Source organism: Nyctereutes procyonoides, unplaced genomic scaffold (genome assembly GCF_905146905.1).
Source record: "Nyctereutes procyonoides isolate TBG_1078 unplaced genomic scaffold, NYPRO_anot_genome, whole genome shotgun sequence".
In the NCBI taxonomy this organism is placed as follows: Eukaryota; Metazoa; Chordata; class Mammalia; order Carnivora; family Canidae; genus Nyctereutes; species Nyctereutes procyonoides.
This window is the reverse complement of record NW_026575135.1, coordinates 13,270,715-13,292,815: the sequence shown is the minus strand read 5'-3', so window position 1 is coordinate 13,292,815 and position 22,101 is coordinate 13,270,715. Positions and strand designations below refer to the sequence as shown.

Genomic DNA, 22,101 nt, shown 5'->3' with positions numbered 1-22,101 from the left:
GGAATATTGTGTGGCCATTAAATGTTTCTTCTGAAGAATGTGCCACAGCAAAGAGCAAAGGTTTACATAATGATAAATTTTGAAAAGTTAAAGGTGGTACCTGGCTGGCTCAGCCGGAAGAGTGTGTGAGTTTTGATCTTGGAGTCATGGGTTTGAGCCCCATGGGGGTATAGAGATTATTTATTAAGTAAATGAAACTTTAAAGAAGGGGGGAAAAAAGTAAAACAAGCTTTGCACAATGGCACTGGGGTAGCCAGTAAGGTTTATACAAGGTACAATTATTGCTAATTGTAAGCTTTGTGTGATATCCTACCATGACGACTTGAAGTACAGTGGGCATTGACAATTTTTGACAGTCTCGGGAATCCCTGGGTGGCTCAGTGGTTTGGCCTTTGGCCCAGGGCGTGATCCTGAAGTCCTGGGATCAAGTCCAATGTCAGGCTCCCTGCATGGAGCCTGCTTCTTCTTCTGCCTGTGTCTCTGCCTCTCTCTCTCTGTGTCTCTCATGAAAAAATAAATAAAATCTTAAAAAAAAAATTTTGACAGTATCTACAGAGATCAAATTTTTAAAAAAAAGCATAACCAAATCATATTGTGTTGTCATCTGTTTATCAATTTGTGTGTCTGTACCACCATTGGATCGAGGGAAGGGTAAGGAGTAGGAGTAGTGGGGAGCAATGTCGGGGACAGAAACATGAGGAACACTGACATGTATGGAATGTTCCAGGAAGAAGTACCTTTAAAAAAGACAGAAAAAAATGAAGCAAAGAAGCCATGGAAAGGACTGAACCAAGAGAGCATGAGGGCACAGAATATGGGAGAAGATGGCACATCTAAGGTGTCTCCCAAAGTGGGAAGTCCTAGTATGGACAATTTGCTATAAGCAAACTTGAACAAAGTTTCAAGAGGAACTTCGCAAGTTGGATAACGTCCCAGGGAAAGGAGAGATGGGATCTGAGCTGAAGTCTGACTTTAGGCAAAGCCTACATTCTCTGCTTTACTCTAGGCTGCCTCTTGGCCATGTTAAAAGTATCTCCTGAAGTGTACGAGATCATGATTGAAGAAGAATCAGTTGGTTGCATTTTCTATGTAAAGGCTGCACTTTGATACAAGGACAGTGGGTGAGAGAATGGACCCCAGGGCAATAGATGAGTATGGGGAATGCAGACTCCACTGCTTGCAAAGCAGGTAAGGTAGGAGGGAAGCAACTGGAAAACTGAAGCCTACTCACTCTGCCTATGGGGGCAGGAATGCAGGAACCTCATCCACCGTTGTTGACTATTCCAATTTGTTTAGTGATGCCAGAAATCTGGATTTTATCTTTCTCTGTGACATTTCAAATTCTTTCTTTCTTTCTTTCTTTCTTTCTTTCTTTCTTTCTTTCTTTCTTTCTTTCTTTCTTTCTATTATTATTTTTAAGATTTTATTTATTTATCCATGAGAGACACAGAAAGAGAGAGGCAGAGACAGAGGCAGAGGGAGAAGCAGGCTCCATGCAGGGAGCTCGATGTGGGACTCGCTCCCAGGACTCCAGGATCACGACCCGAGCCAAAAGCAGACGTTCAACCACTGAGCCACCCAGGTGTCCCTACATTTCAAATTTTAAATGCTGGGGATCTAAATAAAAACATTTTTAAACACTATGCAGACTAAATAAATCTGTGAAGTAGATTGGGCCCAAGTTTAGATTGTTGGCTTTGTATCAGTAAAGGCAGGCAGTTTGTCTTGAGGAACTACATCCTCAGTTGTGCTGATTCTATGCAGAGCTAATCCCCAGGCTGAGGGGAAATCTCTGAGCAGGCCTGGGGTGGGGGCACTTCCCCTACCAGCATCCTTCCCCAGCTCCTCTCATTGGGCCCATCACTCAACTTTCTATGATGAATGCTTTGTTGGGTTCTGTTCCATGGAGTTAAAGGAGCATGGAGTGTCTCTCATCACAGCCCTTCTTTCCTAGGAAAATAAATGGCCAGCTCCCTGGAGTTGGGGATTTTTTATGCAATGACTTTCCTCCACGAGATTTATTGCAGCAGCTTTGTGAGAGATTTGTAGTAAGTAGTGTTCGGGCTGTAGGTCTTAAATCCTCAATGCCACAGTCATAACTCTCCAGGAAGGAAATGATAGAAGATCACAGTAGCTAATATTGCATTATGATGATACTGTCTCCACAGAAATGATTGCCGTCTTGCTGCTGCTGTCTTACTTAGGAAACGTGAGCTCTTCAGACGTGCTTGAGATATCTATCCTGGTGGTGCTTTGTGAGATCCCGAAGAACCTACAGACTAGGGGAAGAGAGCAAACATTTATTAAGTGTCTACCACTTCCCTTTTCACCTATGGGGAGACTGAGGCTCAAAGAAGTTAAATAATTTTCCCAAGGTCTCCTGCTGTAAAACCTTTCTGAACCTTTACAAAGCAGATTTCATCCACCATGCCACATGGAACATATTTTTATACATAAGAGAATGTCTAATGAATCAAAGTTGATAGGAGTGAATGGTGAAATATTTTAGGTTTAACCTGAATCTACTTCACTTCTAGACTTAGTGCAGAGTGTATGGGAAGTCCAGGAGATAAACAATCTACATTACACCATGAGGAAACACTCAGACAAACCCAGACTGTGGAATAAGGACAATCATCCCAGTCACTTCAAAAAGTCAATGCCCTGGTGAAAAATGTCAAGATGCTCTTCTAGTTTAAAAGAGATTGAAAAGACAAATTAACAGGGCAGCCCTGGTGGCCCAGCGGTTTGGTGCTGCCTTCGGCCCAGGGCGTGATCCTGGAGACCTGGGATCGAGTCCCACATCGGGCTCCCTGCATGGAGCCTGCTTCTCCCTCTGCCTGTGTCTCTGCCTGTCTTTCTGTGTGTGTGTGCATCATGAATAAATAAATAAAATCTTTAAAAAAACAAAAAAGACAAATTAACAAATGCAAGATATAAGCCTCAATTGGATCTTAGTTCCAAATGGAACTGCTTGATATTCCTCAATTGGGAACAATTGGGGAAATTTGAATATGGACTAGATGTCAGATGATATTAGAGATGATTATGATATGATATGATATATGATTATGATAATGGCATTGTGGTTATGCAGGAAAACAGTCTTATGCTTAGAAGATACCTACTGAGTACTTAGAAGGGAAGAATCATGATATCTGCCTTTCAATTTCAAATGAATGAGAAAAAAATTATGCATGTATATCTAAAGTATTATAGATTGCTGAATCTAGGTGGTGAGTATATAGGTGTTCAGTACACTATTCTTTCAACTTTTCTGTGCATTTAAAATTCTTCATAATAGGGCAGTCCTAGTGGCGCAGCAGTTTAGCGCCACCTGCAGCCTGGGGTGTGATCCTGGAGACCTGGGATCGAGTCCCACATCAGGGTTCCTGTATGGAGCCTGCTTCTCCCTCTGCCTGTCTCTGCCTCTCTCTCTCTATCAATCTCTCTGTCTCTATGAATAAATAAAATCTTAAAAAAAATAAAATTCTTCATAGTAAAAAAAATAACAAAAACTAAAATTCTTCATAGTAAAGTAAAAGTATACAAATAAAAATCTTGACTGGATTAAGCTGCCTCAGAATGATGAAGAGGGGGTGTACCAAATAAGGTGAATGCATTTTGAAATTCCTCTAGAAGATTAAATATATGGGCAAATTTATAAAGCTTAGAATATGTGTTCATTAGAGAAAATGAAAAAACATTTTAAAAGGATAGATGTACATAGCTACAGCCATATAAAAATATATTTGCTGGTGGACAAGAACTAAAACTTTATCTGTTCAGTCAGTGGAACTAGAGGTGATTTTTCCCCCAAATTCCTCTTGCTATATTATCTTTTCCATCAATATAATCATCGAAAAGTGTACTCGTAGACCAAGGCAGAAAGAGATCAAAACTCTTTTGCTGTGATGTGAGGTTACAGATGACTATTTTTCTTTTAAGAGTCATCCTTAAAGTCCATTATAAAAAAATTCTGGGGGCACCTGGGTGGCTTAGTTGGTTAAGCATCTGCCTTTGGCTCAGGTCATGATCCCGAGGTGCTGGCATGAAGCCCCCCAACCCCCCATCCCTGCATCTGGTCTCCCTGCTCAGCTGGGAGTCTGTTTCTCTCTCTCTCTCTCCCTCTGACCCTCCCCCTCTGCTCATGCTTTGTCTCTCACTTTCTATCTCTCAAATAAATAAACAAAACTTAAAAATTAAAATTAGAATAAAATAAATCATGTATTTTTATAATCAGTAAGTGCATTGAATTTATCGCATTACCAAAAACATAGCAATCTGGGGACTCCAACTCCATAATGGCAAGATGGTTAAAAAAGATCTGGGAAAAGAAAGAAGTTTGGTTCATGAATGGCCAAGCAAATAGTTTCATCTATATTATAAGAATGACTAGATAGTCATTCTATTCATGCTAAATAGGATTCAGCAAACACAGGCTGGTCACCTATTTTTGTAAAAAAATTTTATTGTATTAGCTATTGCTACCTTCACACTATAAGAGTTGAATAATTTCAACAGAGACTGTGTGGCATGCAAAGCCTAAAACATTACTATTTGGTCTTTTATTAAAAAGTTTGATATGTCGGCCAATTGAACTCCAATAAAAAAATACATAATAAATAAAATAGAAATGAAAAAAAAAAGTGTGCCAAGCTCTAGTCCAAAAGTATTCATGTATATGAAAAAGGATTAAATGAGAGTATGGAAAATTAAAGCTGGTTTATTATGATGGGTGTATTGTAAATTTTTATTCATATTTTTAAAAATTACATTGTTGTTTCAATGTGGTTTGTTCATTAAATAAATATTTTTAAGAAAAAATATTGAAAAAAAAGAAAAAATATTGAATGAGACATTACTGTTTTTGCCATGCATGAAATTTTGAGGGGGAAAGCTAATAGAAAAATGTATTATCAATTATTAAAGCCTGATGTGGAAATTCTCATTTCCATGTGCCAAAGAAAATAATCAGAAATACAGGAGGGAAATTACCAAGGTAATTCTCACAGGATTGTTCATAATAACAAAATAGTGGAAATTACATGTTAACTATTAAATAAATAATGATGGCTATATGATGGAATATTATACAATCATTAAAAATAATACTTTTTAAAAAATGTATTACTTTTGTAATCAGAAAAAGATTCTATTTTTTTTTAGATTCTATTTTTTAAAGATTTTATTTATTTATTTGAGAGAGCACAGGAGTGGGTGGAGGGGTAGAGGGAGAGGAAGACAGACTCCCCACTGAGCAGAGCCTAATGCACAGCTTAATCTCAGGACCCTGGGATCATGACCTGAGCCGAAGGTAGCACTTAACTGACTGAGCCACCCAGGTACCCCCAAATTCTATTTTTTAAAGGATGAAGAACAATAGAAAATGTCCATGACAGTTACATTTAAGTAAAATAAATCACAGAGCATATCAAAATATCTATTTACAAGCTTATCTACATAATCTTATCAATACATAGAAAAATATCTGGAAAATACAAACTATACTCACTAACAGTAGTTTAGGAGGTGATATTTATTTATTTATTTATTTATTTATTTATTTTTTAATAAATTAATTTTTATTGGTGTTCAATTTACCAACATACAGAATAACACCCAGTGCTCATCCTGTCAAGTGTCCCCCTCAGTGCCCGTCACCCATTCACCCCACCCCCCGCCCAGGAGGTGATATTTAGGAGGACTTTTTGTTTCTCAATATAATTCTAGAGTATTTAATTTTTTAAAAAGCACATATATCAAAAAAAGAAATATATACCCACCTTCATTTTTAAATTTTTTTAAGATTTTTTTTAAAAGATTTTATCTATTTATTCATGAGAGACAGAGAGAGAGAGAGGCAGAGACGGGGCAGAGGCATGAAGCAGGCTCCATGCAGGAAGCTCGATGTGGGACCCGATCCTAGGACCCCGAGATCACGCCCTGAGCCAAAGGCAGACGCTCAACCACTAAGCCATCCAGGCATCCCTAAGATTTTATTTTTAAGTAATCTTTGTAACCAACATGGGACTCATACTCACAACCCTGAGATCAAGAATCGCCATGTTCTACCAACTGAGCCAGCCAGGCACCCCTACATATTCACCTTTATTTTTTTATTTTTTATTTCTTTAAAGATTTATTTATTCATGAGACACAGAGAAGCAGAGACATAGTCAGAGGGAGAAGCAGGCTCCCTGCAGGGAGCCTGATGCAGGACTCAACCCCAGGACCCTGAGATCACGACCTGAGCCAAAGCAGATACTTAACCACTGAGGCCCCCAGGTGCCCCCCTATCCATCTCTAAAAATAATACTTATTAAAAGTTTTTAAGTGACCTAGTTAAATGTTTATGAAAAGCTGAATAGAAAATTACAGAGAAAGTATGATCTCAGGTTCAGGAATAAAATACACAAAAACAGAATCCAAGAAAATGTCAAATATGAAGGGTTCTTTCTTTTTTTATTTTTTTTAAGATTTTATTTATTTATCTGAGAGAAAAAAACAAGCAGAGGAGGAGGAGCAAAGGCAGAGGAAGAAGCAGATTCCCAGCTGAGCAGGGAGCCCACAGTGGGGCTCGATTCCAGTACCCCAAGATCCATGACCCAAGCCAAAGGTAGATGCTTAACTGACAGTCACCTAAGTGCCCCTGAAGCGTCGCTTTTGAGTGATGGCATTGTGGATGATTATTACCTCATCTTTTTACACTGATCTCTATCTTTCTGATCTTTCTACAATGAACATATATTACTTGAGTAATCAGGAAAAATGTATTAAGCACATTTTTACTTACGTTAAGTAAGGATTTGTTAAAATAACTTTTTCAAGGAAAAGAAAATTGTTGCAGCTGTTACAAATCCGTATCACTAGACTTTTGGATCCCTTTATCTCTGTCTTTCTCATACACACACACACACACACACACACAGTGATTCCTCACAATAATAATGACTTCTATTATTAAATTCCACCAGGTCCCCCAGTTCTGTCTCACACTTCCTGGCTTCCTTTTCTCACAACATTCTGGAATCTTTTTTTATTTTATTTTTTAAAAAGATTTTATTTATTCATGAGAGACACACACACACACACACACAGAGGTAGAGACATAGGCAGAGGGAGAAGCAGGCTCCCCACGGAGAGTCCACTGCAGAACTCGATCCCAGGACCCCAGGATTACGCCCTGAGCCAAAGGCAGATGCTTAACCACTGAGCCACCCAGGTGCCCCACTTCCCTGAATCTTGTATGCCATTTGAACTCTATAGGTGAGAGAGAAAGGAAGAAGATGACAGTGCTCAGGCTGCCATATATGTATTTCCTGCAAGGCTCCTGATAATATGGAAGGGATAAAATACCCAAGTCCTTACAATGACCAACAAGGCATACTTGATCTGTGCCCTCTCCATGCACCCCTACCCCATGATCTCACCTTACCGTCTTACATTTCTTTCAGGGCTCCATGCAAATTTCGCTGCATCGGGGGACACCTAGGCTTTCACCAATATCACCAACTTGGTTTCAAGGTATAAGTAAAATATGCTTTATTAAATCTGAATGAAACCATCATAAAAGTGAAAAATCACTCAATAGTCGGGTCCCAAGATGGCCTCGATATTTGGATAGTCTTCTTTTTCTCACACTGAATAGGGCTGACCTGCGTAACCAGTAGGATACCTCAGACGTGACAGTGAGCTTCCAAGGCCAGGCCATAAGAGACATTGAGACTTCCACAATGCTCTCTTGGAGTGCTCTTTCTGGGGGAGGCCAGTCCCCTTGCCATGAGGATACTCAGGGGGTCCTACAGAGAAACCCATGTGGTAAAGAACTGAAGCCTACCAACAGCCAGCATCAACTGGCCATTAACATGTGTAAGCAGGGAAGCAAATTACCGAGTCCTAGTCAAGCCTTCCCATGACTGCATTTCTGGCCGACATCTCAGCTGTCATTTCCTAAGTGACCTTGACCTGAACAACTCAACTGAGGCATTCCCAAATTCCTGACCCACAGATACAGTGAAGCATTAAAAAAATAAAAATAAAAAATAAATAAAAAATAAAATAAATAAAATAAAATAAAAAAATAAAAAAAATCCATACTGTTGTTTCATCCACTGAGTTTTGGGGGTAATTTATAACACAGCAATAAGTAATTGGCACACTCACTAACCTAACTCTGAAAGCTTTTTAATCCATATAGCTCTAATTCTTTAAGTGACACACCCATCAACACAAATCCACACAAGCTCAGGCAAAGAGGTAGACCACTGTCCCTGGGATTGTTTGAAGTACTATTCTCCACTTCTGTTTCATTCTCCCTTGCTTTTCCTACTTCCCTTGGTCTCAAAGGCCCATCTGTCTCTACACCTCAGTGAATGATACTCACTTCTCTTACGACAAGGTTGGGGCAGATTTAAGGAAGGTGCAAACCTGCACCTTCTCCCATGTTTCTGTTACCCCATCCAGAGTCTTACCGGAAAGTCTCAAGGAGGAGATGTTTCTCATTCTTGCTCCCACACCCATTTCTCCCACCCTTACCTCAGGATCCAGGCCATCTAGGCTGATTATACCTATCCAGCCCTACCTGGGGAGGATTGAACAGTTTACATGGGAAGTTTATCTGAATGGCTGGGCCAGACTTTGCAACCTAGACCATTGCAGTGGTAGACCTCAGCCCCATATCTGCAAATAACAATTTCCACTTAGAGAGAGTCAACCTTGCTCATTTGTCCTCTTTTTTCCTTAGGTTTTTATTTATTATTTTGGTAATCTCTACACCCAATGTGGTGTCTCGAACTTACAACCCGAGATGGAGAGTTGCATGCTCTTTTGACTGAGCTAGCCAGGCATCCCTGCCCTGACTGTCTCATCGCCAGTATTCTTTAGTCTCTCAACACTTTTCTGCCTCCATCAACTAACTTGAGTTCCATCAGGAAACATTCTCCATGGGGCACCCAGCTGGCTCATTCCGTAGAATGGACAACTCTTGACCTCCAGATTGTCACTTTGACTCCCACCTTAGGTGTGGAGATCACTTAAACATAAAATCTTTTATGGATGCCTGGGTGGCTCAGTGGTTGAGCATCTGCCTTTGGCTCAGGGTGTGATCCCGGGGTCTGGTGATCAAGTCCCGCATCGGGCTGCCTGCAAGGAGCTGGCTTCTCTCTCTGCCTGTGTCTCTGCCCCTCTCTCTGTGTGTGTGTCTCTCGAGAATAAATAAATAAAATCTTAAACAAAAATCTTTTAGGGGCACCTGGGTGGCTCAGGCAGTTAAGCATCTGCCTTTGGCTCAGGTCATGATCTCAGGGTCTGGGATTGAGTTCCGAGTCGGGCACTCTGCCTCAAATAAATAACTAAAATAAAAATAACATAAAATCTTTTTTTAAAAAAAGAGAAAGGAAGCATTCTCCATATGTAGAAGATGAACCCCCAGTTCTAAGACAGTATGTGTGTGTGTCAGTATATATGGTGTGCATATGTGTCTGCATATATGCTTGTGGATCCATATGTATGTCGTGTTTGTATGTGTCATATATGCATGCGTGATGTATGTATCTGTATTATACTGTGTATATCTGTGTTGTGTATGTGTCTATATGCATGATATGTGTATACACGTGTGTGTACTTGTGCATGCTCTCAGCTTCATCAGCCTGGGATTCATACAATCTCTCTCCACCAGGACACCCAAAATAAAACAGATTCCTAATTTGGCAAGTGTACCACAGTTATGTAAGGTGTTGGTATTAAGTGAAACTAGATAAATGGTATACTCTTCTGTGAATCTAAAAGATACCCAAATAAGTATTTTTTAAGAAAAATTTAACCAGATTTGTAAGAAATTCAATCTTCCCGTCTGAGTTCTGAAACTTCCTAGAGTTACTTAACTTTTGTTCAACGGCACCACTCTGGTTCTGACTTCCTTACCAGTAGTAGAGCTGGAGTCAGGCCTGATGCATGCATAAGTACAGTCCAGACGGATAGTCTCTAACTTGCCAAATTGGCTTTCCAATTTGCTAAACCTGCAGTGTGATTGCCAACAATCCAGATCCCCTTCCATACTTAGTATACTAGAACATTTTTTAAAAGATAAAAATAAAAAAGAATTCTTAGGGGGAAAAAAAGCAGAAGAATAGGGGTGCCTGGCTGGCTCAGTCGGTAGAGCATGAGACTCTTGATCTCAGGGTTGTGAGTCCAAGCCCCACATTGGGTGTAGAGATTACTTAAAAATAAAATCTTAAAAAAAAATTTTTTTTTAATTAAACAACAACAACAACAACAGGGGCACCTGGGTGGCTCAGTTGATAAAGTGTCTGACTTCAGCTCACGTGATGATCTGAGTCCTGGGGATTGAGCCCTGCTTTGGGCTCTGTGCTCAGCAGGGAGTCTGCTTCTCCTTCTCTCCCTGATCCTTCCCCCACTTACGCGCTCTCTCTCTTAAATAAATAAAATCTTCAACAAACAAACAAAAAACCACACCACAACCAGAAGAACAAAGACTGAAGGGCCAGCCGCTAATTTAGGGCATAACTGCATTTTTAAGAAAGCAGAGGAGGTGATAGGTCTTATGCCTGACTTTGAATATTCAGATCTAGACCGAGCAAAGGGAGGCTCCAGAAAAGGAGCCATAAGCTGCCCGCTTAGCGGACTTGGACCTAGGTATTCAAATCCTCCTTAGGCCTGTGGGTTGTCATGGGTTTGATATTTTACAGATGGCTATTTTGGGTTTAAATATTCTTTCTTCTACCCCCACCACACAAGTCAATTAAGACTTCTTTGGAGAAGAGTGGATCTGCCCTGCCCCCTAGGCTGGAAACAAAGTGCTCAGCTCCTGGGGGGAATGTGGTCTTGTCCTTGCTCTCAGCTCACTAAGCAACCTGTTGACAAGCTTATAATTACCAGAACTGTGTGCTACACAATGAATGTTCTTGGGGATTTTAATGATCGAAGTGAATGAACATGCTTCAACATTTGGAAACGTGCTTGAGAAGAATAATTGCTTTAAAGTGTTTCATAAATTGTTGCTAGGAGACCACATCAAGATGGGCCTTTTTACTTACAACTTGAAGTTCAACTGGCAGGAAATTCTCCCATTCAAAATATAGATAAGCAAACAGAACAATTCAGAGAAGAAGAAGAAGAAGAAAAAAGAAAAAAGACAGAAATCCACTAGCTGCTAGAGAAAATCTGTCACCTGAAACAAAATGGAGAAAACAAGAGGCAAGATAATATTGATGACAGTCATGAACTTGCATCGCAGTTTCAACAGTTCTATGCTCTTGGACAATTCTTTTAATGTCTTCTATTCTCAGTTTTATCTGAGAAATGGATTATTCAATAGCTCACTTGTAGGATTAGAGATCACAAACATGTTCATGTACTCAGCCTGTGATATTCCATATTTTAATTATTTACATTCATTTGTTCTGAAAGGTTCGAAGTAACTAACAAAGTTATTGCTTATCTTAGTTTCTCTTTCCCAAAAGCAGCCCCAACATAAGGAATTGGGTAGAGGTGGCCTATTTGGGAGGTAACCTCCGGGAGTTGAAGCGAGACAGTGAAGAAAGGGAAAGAAGTCAATACAAGGGGTATCAGTGACTTTCTTAGTCTTCTTTATCAGTCTTTATTTATTTATGAGAGGCACAGAGAGAGAGGCAGAGACAAAGGTAGAGAGATAAGCAGGCTCCATGCAGGGAGCCCAAGGTGGGACTCTATCCTGGAACCCCAGAATCATGCCCTAGGCTGAAGGCAGGTGCTCAACTGGTGAGCCACCCAGGCATCCCCAAATCAGTCTTCTGAAAGGGACCCTTTAAAGAACCATGTAGAGTATGTCTCAGGATTCTCCTGCTGCAGGATGGGGAAGCTGATGCATTTATCCATTGACTCTTTTCTCTCAGTGGTTGAGGGTTGCCTCTGGGAGCCTTAAATAACCAGCACCTCCACAATGCCCTGAAGAGCCTAGTAATTTCTGGTGGAACAGGAAAAAAAAAAACCCAGGAAGAGGAGCAGGAAATCCATGGCATGTGAGGTAGGAACCTGCCAGTGTGCCCAAGAACTATTGCACTCCATTTGCATGTGAACTCAAAGGTGAACCAAAGGGACATGGGTTGGGACATTAGCAGAATCTGCTACCCTTAGGATTCAACAAAATTAGTTGAGGTCAAAATCGAGGTCAAATAAAACAAGTTATTCTGTAAATGTTGCTGAATCCAACAAAAGGTTATTCTGTAGCTAGGCTGGCAGTGATGGCTGATAATATTTTTTTCTTTTTTCTAGACTTCCAATCAACAAAAGAGACTGAATCTTGGGCAAGGTTTCTATACCAGTGTGGGCAAGAAATGGTTGAACAAATCCTTTATATATGGCAGGCCCTTGTTGACCAAGATCGAAGGGATCTGGAATATTCTTACGGGGCTTAACTACGGCTGGACTTCAGACTTCAATTAAATCTGAATTTGAATTTAAATTGTATTTGGAAATTACATTCCTATTCTGCATGGGTCAGGAAGGAAGGGCTTCCTGTCTAGCAGTCCCTCCTCTGCCTGACAGCTGTTTGCCATCTGGATGATTAGCAAGTGGGGCAGGTTTGAACTTGGCACTCCCTAGAGTGGAAGGGCAAAAGCAGATAAATGTTATCCTCCAAAGTTTTGTCAGCATGTTTGTTCCCCACCCAGTTCCGAGAAGAGATTTAGCAGCATCACCATGTCCCCCAGAGGAATGGAAAGCCATGTTGGCAACACAGACAGGAAGCAAGGGATTAGAAAGAGCAATACCCCAGGAGGGGCCCAGAAAAGCCTGGCAGTCCCTCCCCACCGACTCCCAGTCTTCAGATCCTCTGCCTGGAATGAGAAAGATGAGATATGGAAAGGAAAGAAGTCAAAAAGGGAGGACAAATAAGCAGGAGAGAGATAATCAGATATTATATGTCTCCTGTTGGAAGACTACAACATGACTTATGAAGGAGTTTGGCTAAAAGATTGAACCTGAGTTTGATCAAGACTCTAGTTTTAACTGCCAACGTATAAGAAATAAGAAATGTAGAGGATAGAGTAACATATTAAATGCCACTGCAGGAGTGAATGTAAAATCCAGACTGTGGGTAACTTTACAGAGCAAATCACCAGATTTCAACAAATAAAGAGAAACCTGTAGATTAGAAGAGGCTCCAAAGATACATTAATTAGGGTGGCCCCCGTGGCTCAGCGGTTTATTGCCGCCTTCAGCCCAGAGCGTGATCCTGGAGACCCAGGATCGTAGTCCCATGTCAGGCTACCTGCAAGGAGCCTGCTTCTCCCTCTCCCTCTGCCTCTGTCTGTGTCTCTTATGAATAAATAAATAAAAATATTTTAAAAAGATACATTAATTAATTGCAATGTGTGGATTTTACTTAAATAAGGACAACTTTAATCTTTATTCAAAGAAACTTAAAAATTATGAGATTATGAAAAGGGAAATGAGAATACTGACCGAATACTATAATGCTATGAATAATATATTTTTAATTGCTTGGGTCAGTGATAATACTATTATTTTCAAATAAACTCCATATCTTTTAAAGATACATAATTAAATGCTAAAGGTGAAATTAGAGAATGTTTAGAATATTCATAGAAAAAAGATGGTGGTGGGAGTGGATGTGCAGCCTTAGTTATGAGTTGATAATAGACACCTGGAGCTCTTAAACTACTTTGTCTAGTTCTGCGTGTGTTTGAGATTCTCCACAATAAAAAAATAAATATATAAGTGAAATAACAACAAAACCCAGTGGGCTACCTTCAGGAGGCACATAAAGGAGGCATGTTAAGTCTGTTTCAGCAGGAGGTGCTTTTATTTTGGATCTGGGTCATGTTCTGCTTGTAAGGAAGCCTTGGTTTCCCAGCTCTAACAAGGATGAGGGGGAGGTCCGGAGTGCAGGGAACAGGATGCAACTTCTCAGATTAACTCTTTATTTATTTATTTGAGAAAGAGAGAGCATGAGTGGGGATGAGAGGGGAAAAAGGGAGAGAAAGAGAGAAGCAGACTTCCTGCTGAGCCCAAGGACATGGGGCTTGATCCCAGAACTCTGGGATCATGACCTGAAAGGAAGGCAGATGCTCAATTGATTGAGCCACTCAGGCACCCCACTCAGATTGACTCATGACCTTAAGGATCTAGCCCCCTGTTGCGTGGCCTTCACTCCACTCCCAGAGGACCAGCCTGAGGTTTTTCATGAAGAAAAGTTTTCTACCCTAGACACCTAAGTGTGTCAGAAGTTACTCCTACAGGTGCGACTGCATGTTTACTGTGTTTGAATCTTCAAAGTAACTTGGAGCCATGTAAGTTCCATTACACTAAAACTACATCCTGAAGCTAAAAATATTCCTAAGAAATAATACAATAACAATAATAATGATGACAGCTGGGCACAGAGCTAAACACTTCATGTGTATCACTTGTCACAACTTAGCTTTGATTCCTATCTCTGTTTCACAGATGTGGAAAGTGAGGCCTAGGCCATGTCACCCCGGGGAGGTTGACCAGTGGTGGCTGAACTGGAACTCCAACCAGCTCCATGAGCTTTCTGGGGCTGCAAACTAAGTATCACAGACCCCGTGACTTAAACAGCCCCAAACCATTTTCTCACAGGGCTGGAAGCCAGAGGTCCAAGAGCAAGGTGTCCTGGGGCTGATTTCTTTGTAAGCGCCTTGAGGAAAGGGGCTGTTTCAGGCCTCAGTCTTTTTCTGGCCAGAGCCATTTTGCTTTCTGAGCCCCTCATCTTCTGCCTCAGTTTTCCTGACTCAGGCCTCTGCCCATTTGCACAGGCTAACCTCCCTGCCTCGAAGGCCTTCCTCAGACATCTGGCAACTCCTCCTCTTTGTCCTCCAAAGCTGACAGCAAGGACTCCCTCTTTTTGGAAGCCTTTCCGAACTTGCCAGACCCTTGCAAGCTTCCTGATGCCATGGTTCTTGGATCTAGAGATCCAGTCTCTCATCTAGAGAGACAGGGGCAGTGCCCCAACCCCTCTGGAATCCCCAGCTCCTGGCCTGGTACATCCCGGTGCGGAGGAAATGTTTGACTGTATGATCCCCTGCCTCACTTAGAGCCAGCAGCACCACAGACTCCTTAGTGGTGATTGTTTGCTGGACCTTGAACAATCCCTGTGGCTTTGTCCTCTAGCCTTGAAAAGCTGTTGATTTCCATTGTCTAATCATCCTCTGACTCATGGCTGCCCAAGCCTTGGGCACCATGCCCATTTCTCCCAGGCTGCTGGTACCCTCCGCCTGTCATGTCACAGCATGATAGAATAATCCTCCTTTTACCTGCCTACCTGTGCTCCTTCTGGATCACGATGTGCAGGGGCAGGACAGCAGACTGTGGTATATGCAAGAGAGACACACACACACGCACACACACACACAGAGAGAGAGAGAGAGAGAGGAAAGAGAACCATACTGGCTTAAGCTAAACACACACACACACACACACACACACACACACACACACTAAGCATGGCATTATGAAACTGAAAAACCCAGCTGCAGTCCAGCTACCAAACTCAACCTCTTCACCAATCCCCACAAGACAATTGGGCACGCTAAACATTTATTTCATTCACTTAGTATATTTTAGCAAAGACTCGTGCATCACCATGAAGGGTTACATCGTGCAGCAGGCATCCCTCTGCTGTTGCACTGTGGTTGCACACTCTTCCCCCCACCTCCCTGCCCACCCCCTTCACTGCCCTCTTAGGAGCAATTGCCTCATGCAAAGCAGTTTAACAGACATTTTTTTCTTGATGGAGAAGGCCCTTGGGACTTCACCTTCCACCCCAAATGTCATTTCAAAGTATTTCTTCTAATCAAATAGAAAGCTCTCCCTAAGGGAGCTCTGGTGACCAACATTTTCTCCACCTCATTACTTGCCAGTCCTCACCATTCTGCCATTTGGATAAAGCTTGTACCTCAGGCTCCGAACCAGAAGAGTTGATGATTAATAGAGCAGAGGGCTTACTTACAGGAAACCATCCCTTGGGTGAGAAGACTAATTCATCCCACCAAGTCACCACGGAGCCCAGAACAGTGGCTGGCACACGTAATGGATATTTGATACTGTTTGTGGAATACAGAGTAGTTTGAGTGATTAACTGGCATCTCTTATGAGACAGGCAAAAGATGATACGCAACATTTGGAAAACAGCAGGGCTTAGGAGGGCCCAGGAGGGCCAGAGGCCAGGCAAGATGTGTGTGAAAGGAGTTGTTTACATTTCCTTCCTTGGGTAGAAGGTGATTCTTGTATCTAGAAAATGTGTCCATTTCTCTGTATTTGGTGCCTTCTGTAACTACCTATTTTTTATATCCTTGCTTTTTATTTCATGATATATATTATAACTACATGTATCTTTGTTTTTTATTTCAAAGCTATGCTAAGAGAATGCACATGTTCTGTACTGATCCAAGCCAATTTGGCCCTTCAGCAACTGCCAGGCTCCTTGGATAAATATCAGTAGCCTCTGGTGCTTAGATGGGTGGTGGTGTACATCCTCTACCTTACAACATCCACACCAGGTGAGGTCTTAAGACCAAATTTGGCCAAAGCTACAAATTTTTACTATCTAGCAGATATAAAAAACAGTCTATTACTGGTCTTTCAGACTTTGGGGATCCACTCTCTGTCTTAGGCACCACAAATAATGTAAGCATGATCAGTTCTATGGTAGACACAAGATAATGACAGAACTAGCCAGTCTTTTGTAGGGTCAAGCCACAGACTTGGTGAAGGAGAAATATATAGGACCAACGGAATACTAGACCCCAATCACTGTACAAAAAATCTGACCAGTGAGCTTGCTGGAGCCATATTCTCATCCATATAAGAGCAGTGGGGCTTCTACCTTTCTAACCAACCATGTGCCTTGGCCCATCATTCGTTTTACCTAGTCAAAAATCTTTCTAAATTCCTTATACAAATTAAAAACCTTCCAGCGAGATTTTGAGGGTGTTTGAAGTGTGGTGTAGCTATATCTTCGGGTAGTTAATTCCTCATGAGAGAATTTCAAAAGCTAACTGCCTGTCCCAGAGTATATATTCGGGTTCGTTTGTACACACAAATATTACACCATGTGTAAAAAGTATTTGTAAATTAAATGACCATGCAGATAACATAGAAAAGATAGTATCTATTACTATATTTCATCTAAATTAAAGGATAGTATCTATTCCACGATAGGACAGGAGCTATAGGGGCCCTTTTTGGTAGGGACAGTAAGAGGAATCCAAGTTGGAAAACCTCAGGGGGAAGAGAAGATGGAGTCTAGTTGAAAGTCAGCTGATGATCTAGAACTTTCCTCTGCTTAAATATTAAATGACTTGTGTTTGTTTTCATGTTGGACTTGAAACATGTTGGACTGTTCCATCCTCCCTGGACTTGAAAGAACTAATTTCAGCCCTCTTTTTTTATAATTTCCCTCTTTAGAGGGGGTGGTTTATTCTCCTGCTGTCAGCACAAATGTAAAAATTAGGAACACATCTGATTGCACCTGTAGTTACCCACTTGCAGCCACAATTAGCCATAAGCACTCTCCAAAAATGGCAAAAGCAGTTAAGCATGCCTGCAATTAAGTAATTGTGGGCATCATTAGTTGCATCGTTAGTCACATGAGTAACTTTTATGGTCGCCATGACTACCTTCTGATACCAAATTACTCCCCCAACGAGGGAGTGCTTGGGCTGGAAACCGACCCCCCCCTCTCCAATTTTGTGAAAGTTGTGTGCTTTTTTTCTAATTATTTCACACAAGTGAATGGGGGAATGTTTGCAAATACAAACTATTCATGTCAAACCAAAAACAAATGGTCACCCTGGGTCCTGTGTTATCTGTTTATCATTTTTTTTTCATTTGACATACAACAAAGCAAAGCTGGCTCTTTTTTTTTTCCCTGAGAAAATAACTCACTTGTGGTATCTAGGTGACAATATAATCTTTCATTTGTATATGCTGCCTAATAAAGAAGGTTTATTTTATACCATAGTTATCATTTTCTAATTTGAATATCTGGTACAAATTTTCATTTGGAGAGCTTTACTTCCTGTTTGAACTGAAATGATTAGATTTTTTTCCCTCCAGGGTTTTAATCTGAAAGGAAAATGGGCCCAGACCTAGGAAGATAGTTCCTGCTTGGAGAATGATGATCTATGGAAATGTCATTGAGAAATGTATTCTTAATGAGTCACCAACCTGAGAATGAAACATCATGTTCTTCAAAATCCCAAGAAGTATATATTCACACACTAGACCAGAGTGGGGTAGAGAGATGCATTTTTTAAATTACATTTATTTCTATAGTAATTTCAGCATGCTTGATGTAACAACAGATTAATCATCCCTGACTAAATAGCATATTTCAGATTTACTCATCCCAGAGATGGGTAGCTAGGACCTGTCAATCCCATGTAAGTGTTTAGAAAATATGGAATAGATGACTGAATAGCTCATGGTCCACCATGTGTCTATTGGCCTTTTTTTGCCATTTGAAGAGAGGGAAGATTCTATTGGGCTCTCTGAACCTGGTTACTTTGGATAAAGAAGGAAATCTGTCTCTAGAGCAGTGCCATCCATCAGAACTTTCTGTGATGAGCTGTCCAACATGGCAGCCACTATCACATGTGGCTACTATGTGGTTGGAACAGGACTGAAAGGACTGAAGAACTGATTATAAATTGTATTTAATGTCAGTTAATTTAGATTTAAGTAGCTACATAAGGCTAGAAGCTACCATCTTTGGATAGGGCAGATCAAAGTACATGATTACAACCAGAAAAAGGGATCAACATATTTGGAGCCACTTCAAATATGACCAAAAGTGTGCTAAATAGATAGCAAAGTATTTGAATCCAAAAATCCCAGGCCATGTATTTGGCTTCACCACCACTTAGCTATATGATCTTAAATAAAACATTTATTTTTAACACTTGTTTCTTAGCTCAAGTTATGTTGTAAAACCATCATTCTGATGGTAGGATGGAGATTGGAGAGAAATCAGAGATCACAGTGAACCAGCTTGTCTTCCTATTGCCTGGGTGTCTATGGCCTATACTAAAGAAGACTGTTCAGGAGAGAACACTGAAGGAGAAGAAAGATGGGAAATACTCTTACATAAATTAGGACCCTCCTGACTACAAGTAGCCGAAAATCCTAACCTAAACCTGCTTTAAGCAAAAAAAAGATACCAGGGTTCATATCTTAAACTTTAGACTTAGTGCTGGCTTCAGGCAAGTGGATTCAGGCTTCAATTTAAGTCATATGGATTTAGTTCCTCTCCAGTCTTTTGGTTTTGCCTTCTGTTATGCTGATTTCAGCCTTGGGCTCTACGTGATAGCAATATGGCAGCAGCAGGCAAAGTCTCTATGAACTCTCAAATCTACCTTCAGAGTAAAGAGCGAGAGTCTCTGTTATATGAGTCTTACGAAAACCCTTCATTATGGCTCATTGGTTCGGAGACAACTAACTAGCCAAGTCTGAAATCTGTAGTCCCCTCTGGAACCTGAAGTTGGCTCAGCCTTGCCCAAGCCATAGGAGCTAAGAACGGAGGAGGGGGAGTTTCCCAGAGGTAAAGCAGAGTACTTCTAGCAGGAGGGTGAATTGATGGACTGCAGCAGAAAACAACAGATGTCCTCTGGAGCCCTGCTTCTAGGACTTTGAAAGACTAAAGCTCTGACTCCTTGAATAATCAGAGCAGCAACGAATCCAATTCAGTTAAATTCAACTAATTTCAACAAACACACCTTAACAGTACCTGGCAGCCTTCTACTTCTAACCAGATGCATATGGTAGCCATGAACAGTTATCTTATTTTGGAAATGTATCTGGCCTTTCACCTTCATAGGAAATATTACTTATACACAGATCTGAGTTAGTATTTTCTACCAGCTGGGTTCTAGGATTTTGTATCCTTCAAGGATTGTGCTAAGAAAGGACAGAAGTTCTTCAGAGATTCAACTTGATTTTATGACTTGACTGGCAGAGATCCTAAAGGTCATTATGTTGTGGTGGTAATACTGCTTGGAAACCCAAACATATTTTTGGCTGTTTTCTTTCTTTACTCTATATCCAGGGGGAAAAGGAAGAATCAGGCAGTAAAACAGCTATTTCTTTATTCATTCAATAGTAATCATGACACTACTGTGTGCCAGGAATGGTAGTTGGTACTAACAGAGCCTTCGAGAAAGCCAGATACTATATAACAGTGCTGGGGTGGGGAAGCACTGGGCTTCAAATCAGAAACCTGAGTTGAAGTTCTGACTCTGCCAGTAATTATCACTGTGATTTGGAGACAATGGCCTCATTTGGAAGATTTCTAAAAATCCCTTGAGTTGAAAAACTGATTCCAAGGAAAGTTAGAGCCCATCAGCATGACTAAGGCTTACTGTCTGACCTTTGAGAACTAAAAGTAAAACACACTCCCTCACCCTCAGAATTCAGCACACATACCTCCTCTGGGATTCAACTTGAGAGGATCAAATTAGAGTAGGAGATACAAAAGGAGCTTTTCATTAACTCTTAGAAATTGTTTTCTTTTGGACCAGCTTATTACAAAAGAATCCTCAGGAGCTGGGACACACCCTTATTGCAGGATGGGGTCCTGGGAAAGAAGGGTCTTGCAGAATGAGCAGCAATTCACCAGATAGAAAAGACTGTGGAAGAACATTCCAGGCCTTTCTCTGATAGGCTTGAGGCAAAGAAGGCTGACTGCCTTAGAGCCTCAGACCAGGAAGTTGGCTGGGAGACTGACTGCCTCCTCTGGGGCCTCAGACCTGGAAGTAAAAGGAAAGCTGGTTCTGCTAAGGTAATCACATTTTCCCCAGGTTGGTTTTGCATTATGTGCAGTCCCAAATTCTCTGTGTTCCAGAATCCTGAATCCAATTGGTTGTTTAAAATCCCTGTGAAGGGGATCCCTGGGTGGCTCAGAAGTTTGGCCCCTGCATTCCGCCCAGGGCGTGATCCTGGAGTCCTGGGATCGAGTCCCACATCGGGCTCCCTGCATGGAGCCTGCTTGTCCCTCTGCCTGTGTCTCTGCCCCTCTCTCTCTCTCTGTCTCTCATGAATAAATAAGTAAATCTTAAAAAAAATACAAATAAAATAAAATAAAAATCCCTGTGAAGGGGTGCCTGTCTGGCTCAGTTGATAGAGCATGTGACTCTTGATCTTGGGGTTGTGAGTTCAAGCCCCAAGTTGGATGGAGAGATTACTTTAAAATAAAATCTTAAAAAATAAAATAAAATAAAATAAAAATAGAAAAAATAAAATAAAATCCCTGTAAAACCTTTTCCTTGCAAGCTAGAGCAAGGGTTTCCAGTCCTCATGTTTTTGGCCTGCCACGCCTTGGATGATGCCTCCACCTATAGGTGAGATCTTTTGGGGGAAGGGAGCCTCTTACCTCTAAGCCATACTCACCTGAGCTGAGAGATGAGAAGTGCAGGTGGCCTGCCCCTCCATTTCCCTTTACTGGGAGTTGAGAGGAAAAAGAACTCCATTTTCTTGGTGATACCTTCCCAGATTAGAGCTTCTGTCATAAAGCCAACATGGGAAGGGGAGAAGGGGGTTGTGCCATAGACTCTTGCCGTTCTTATCAAGATCTAATAGATTTTCTTTAATAAAGTTTTCCTCATTTGCTATACAACCTTAGGACAACTTCCAGAAATTTCAGATATCATGAGTCCTAATTATTTCTCTGAGGAGTTGGTTCTTAGAGCTCCTCCCTTCATTGTTCTAGAAGTGGAGCTCCTGAAGGTTCTAAAGAGGAGTTTTAAGCATGACCAAAAAATCCTTCTGGCTGTTGGGTGGAGAATGGATCAAAGGGAGATCAGGATGTAAGCAGATATGTCAGGAGGGAAACGGAATTGCCCAAAAGAGATACAACAGTGACTAATGTGGTGGTGTACAAATGGTGAATGGACAAGCACAATATGGGTCTTTTGTTCATCACTGCAATTTCAGCACCTAGCTAGCACATTAGTAAATACTCTATAAATATTTGTTGAATGAAAGGTTGAAGAACTACTGACAACTGTCAGCTTTGGAATTACATTTACACATTTTCAAGCTTTCCATCATTGACTTCTCTTT

At 41.1% G+C, this 22,101-nt stretch overlaps 1 non-coding gene across 1 annotated transcript; it reads left to right on the top strand.

Moving 5' to 3' along the window:
• Positions 1–227: 227 nt before the first annotated feature.
• LOC129495337 (U4 spliceosomal RNA) lies at positions 228–364 on the top strand. Its single transcript, XR_008661496.1, has one exon. It is a non-coding gene; the product is annotated as a U4 spliceosomal RNA (small nuclear RNA).
• Positions 365–22,101: the final 21,737 nt, after the last annotated feature.